Genomic DNA, 4,479 nt, shown 5'->3' with positions numbered 1-4,479 from the left:
TATTATTAGTCCCTATATTTTTTCATTAATTGAAACTTGGGCATTATGTGACATGGGAGACTATGTAAAAAACGATGTGTTGCGATTTTTTTTTTTTTGGCATTTAAAACTTGTTTGTTTTGTGTTTGAGGGTTGTTTCTGTGTATACTTTTACTCTGGTGCAAAACCGCATTTCCATGTGATTTGGTTTGGGCCTACTCTGACTTTGACCTTAATGGGCGGAGCTTAGTTTTGCACGCTCAGATGCGCACTTCCTTCAAGCTAAGCAGCAGCAAGCAGTAACTTGGAAGGCTCCTGGACTGTGTAGCTGGTCTGAAGGGTTGGAAACTTGTTTCGAAGTACCCTGGGGGCAGGTAGGCGCCACAGCTCTGCAGAGGGTATTTTTATCTATCTTTTGATTAATAGTTGATATTAGTACTTCTAAAGCCTCATTTCTGCCTTTGCTTCTGGGTGCAGTAATTTTTGGATTAACCAACAATATTTAGTCAAATTTGGGGTTAATTTAACGTTTTTTTTTTAGCATTTTGGAAAAATTCTTCACTTTTTCTTCTTAAAGACACAGTACACGTTTTTTCAAATGTTTTTTTTTTTGCAATAAATAAGTGTTTAAACGATTTTTTTGGTATTACTAGTCTGTTCAACATTGAGGTTTTTCATTGTTCTATGTGTTTAGAAGCCATTGTGCAACACCCTCTATCATTGTGTAGCTTTTGTACTGAAAGGGCCTTACAATGTATAAAGCATATTTTAAATAAACAAAGTGTGCCTAAGGATGATTCTCAGTCTGAAGAGAATCAGGATATGCCATGTAATTCTCCCCAAGTGTCACAACCATTAACGCCCACACAAGCGACGCCTAGTACTTCTAGTGCGTCTAATTCCTTTACTCTGCAGGAGATGGCTGCAGTTATGTCAACTACCCTTACAGAGGTATTGTCTAAATTGCCAGTGTTGCAGGGTAAACGCAGTGGGTCAAGTATTAATGTAAATACTGAATCCACTGATGCTTTATTAGCTATTTCTGATGTTCCCTCACAGTACTCTGAGTTGGGGATCAGGGAATTACTATCTGAGGGTGAAATTTCTGATTCAGGGAATGTTTTGCCTCAGACAGATTCGGATGCTATGTCATTTAAATTTAAGCTTGAACACCTTCGCTTGTTACTTAGGGAGGTTTTAGCAATTTTGGATGATTGTGATCCTATTGTGATTCCTCCAGAGATGTTGTGTAAAATGGATAAATATTTGGAAGTTCCTACTTACACTGATGTTTTTCCAGTTCCTAAGAGAATTTGGGAAATTATTAGAAAGGAATGGGATAGACCAGGTATACCATTTTCTCCCCCTCCTTATTTTAAGAAAATGTTTCCCATATCAGATACCATTCGGGACTAAATCGGTCCCTAAAGTAGAGGGAGCTATATCTTCCCTAGCTAAGCATACTACTATTCCAATTGAGTATAGTTGTGCTTTTAAGGACCCTATGGATAAGAATTTAGAGGGTTTACTAAAGAAAATATTTGTTAATCAGGGGTTTCTTTTACAACCTACGGCTTGCATTGTTCCAGTAACTACTGCAGCAGCTTTTTGGTTTGAGGCTCTAGAAGAGTCTCTTAAGGTTGAGACTCCATTAGATGACATCTTAGATAGAATTAAAGCTCTTAAGCTAGCTAATTCTTTTATTACTGATGCCGCTTTTCAAATTGCTAAATTAGCGGCAAAAAATGCAGGATTTGCTATTTTAGCACGTAGAGCATTATGGCTTAAATCTTCGTCTGCTGATGTGTCAAAACATAAGCTTTTAGCTATTCCCTTTAAAGGTAAGACCCTTTTTGGGCCAGAATTGAAGGAGATCATTTCTGATATTACAGGAGGTAAGGGCCATACCCTACCTCAGGATAAGTCGGTTAAAATGAGTGGTAAACAGAATAATTTTCGTTCCTTTCGGGAACTTTAAAGGAGGACCCCCCGCTTCTTCTTCTTCCTCAAAGCAGGAAGGAAATTTTACCCAATCTAAGTCTGGAGACCCAATCAGAACTGGAATAAGGGTAAACAATCCAAAAAGTCCACTGCTGGACCTAAGACAGCATGAAGGGGTGGCCCTCAATCCGGGACCGGCTCTAGTAGGGGGCAGACTCTCTTTCTTTGCTCAGGCTTGGGCAAAAGATGTTCAGGATTCCTGGGCACTAGAAATAGTGACCCAGGGTTATCAATTGGAATTCAAGGATTTTCTCCCAAGTGGGAGATTTCATCTTTCAAGATTATCTGCAAACCAGATAAAAAGAGAGGCGTTCTTACGCTGTGTAAAAGACCTTTCTACTATGGGGGTAATTTTTCCAGTTACAAAATTGGAACAGGGACTGGGGTTTTACTCAAACCTATTTGTGGTTCCCAAAAAAAGAGGGAACGTTCAGACCCATTTTAGATCTCAAGTGTCTAAACAAATTTCTAAGAGTTCCATCATTCAAGATGGAGACAATACAAACAATTTTACCAATGATCCAGGAGGGTCAATATATGACTACCGTGGATTTGAAGGATGCTTACCTTCATATTCCAATCCACAAGGATCATCATCGGTTTCTGAGGTTTGCCTTCCTGGACAAACATTATCAGTTTGTGGCTCTTCCTTTCGGGTTGGCCACAGCACCCAGAATCTTCACAAAAGTTCTAGGGTCTCTATTGGTGGTTCTCAGACCACAAGGAATAGCGGTGGCACCTTATCTGGATGATATTCTGATTCAGGCGTCAACATATCATCTGACAAAGTCTCACACGGACACAGTCTTGTCTTTTCTGAGAACTCACGGCTGGAAGGTGAACATAGAGAAGAGTTCACTTGTCCCACAGACAAGGGTTCCTTTCTTGGGAACTCTGATAGACTCGTTAGCTATGAAAATATTTCTGACGGAGGTCAGAAAATCAAAAATTCTAAATACTTGCCGAGCACTTCAGTCCATTCCTCAGCCTTCAGTGGCTCAGTGTATGGAGGTAATTGAATTAATGGTAGCGGCAATGGACATCGTTCCGTTTGCTCGCTTTCATCTCAGATCACTGCAACTGTGCATGCTCGGTCAGTGGAATGGGGATTATGCGGATTTATCTCCTCAGATAAAACTGGATCAAGAGACCAGAAACTCTCTTCTTTGGTGGTTGTCGCTGGATCATCTGTCCCAAGGGACTTGTTTCCGCAGACCCTCGTGGGTGATAGTAACAACAGATGCCAGCCTTCTGGGCTGGGGTGCAGTTTGGAACTCCCTGAAGGCTCAGGGTGTTTGGACTCAAGTGGAGTCTCTTCTTCCAATCAATATTCTGGAACTGAGAGCAATATTCAATGCGCTTCAGGCGTGGTCTCAGTTGGCTTCGGCCAAATTCATCAGATTCCAGTCGGACAACATCACGACTGTAGCATATGTCAATTATCAGGGGGGAACAAGGAGTTCCTTAGCGATGATAGAGGTATCCAGGATAATCAGTTGGGCGGAGGCCCACTCTTGTCATCTGTCAGCGATCTACATCCCAGGAGTAGAGAACTGGGAAGCAGATTTTCTAAGTCGACAGACTTTTCATCCGGGGGAGTGGGAACTTCACCCGGAGGTTTTTGCCTCATTGATACTCAGATGGGGCAGACCGGAATTGGATTTGATGGCATCTCGACAGAATGCCAAGCTTCCAAAATACGGATCCCGGTCAAGGGATCCTCAGGCCGAACTGATAGATGCCTTGGCAGTGCCTTGGTTGTTCAGCCTAGCTTATGTGTTTCCGCTGTTTCCTCTCCTCCCATGCGTGATTGCTCGAATCAAACAGGAGAGAGCCTCAGTGATCCTGATAGCGCCTGCGTGGCCACGCAGGACTTGGTATGCGGATCTAGTGGACATGTCCTCTCTGCCACCGTGGAAACTTCCATTGAGACAGGACCTTCTCATTCAAGGTCCTTTCCAACATCCAAATCTAATTACTCTGCAGCTGACTGCGTGGAGATTGAACGCTTGATTTTATCAAAGCGAGGATTCTCTGATTCGGTTATCAATACTTTGATACAGGCTAGAAAGTCTTTCACTAGAAAGATCTATCATAAGATATGGCGTAAATATCTTTATTGGTGTGAATCCAAGGGTTACTCATGGAGTAAAGTTAGGATTCCTAGGATTCTGTCTTTTCTCCAAGAAGGGTTGGAGAAAGGGTTATCAGCGAGTTCCTTAAAGGGACAAATTTCAGCTTTGTCAATTCTGTTTCACAAACGTTTGGCAAATGTACAAGATATTCAGTCTTTTTGTCAGGCTCTATCTAGAATTAAGCCTGTATTTAGACCAATTACTCCTCCCTGGAGTTTGAATTTAGTTCTTCAAGTTCTTCAAGGGGTTCCGTTTGAATCTATGCATTCCATAGATATTAAACTGTTATCTTAGAAAGTTCTGTTTTTGGTTGCTATTTCTTCTGCTCGAAGAGTTTCTGAGGTTTCAGCATTACAGTGCGATT

Source organism: Bombina bombina, chromosome 1 (assembly GCF_027579735.1).
Source record: "Bombina bombina isolate aBomBom1 chromosome 1, aBomBom1.pri, whole genome shotgun sequence".
Classification (NCBI taxonomy): Eukaryota; Metazoa; Chordata; class Amphibia; order Anura; family Bombinatoridae; genus Bombina; species Bombina bombina.
Note: the sequence above shows the minus strand (reverse complement) of the source record.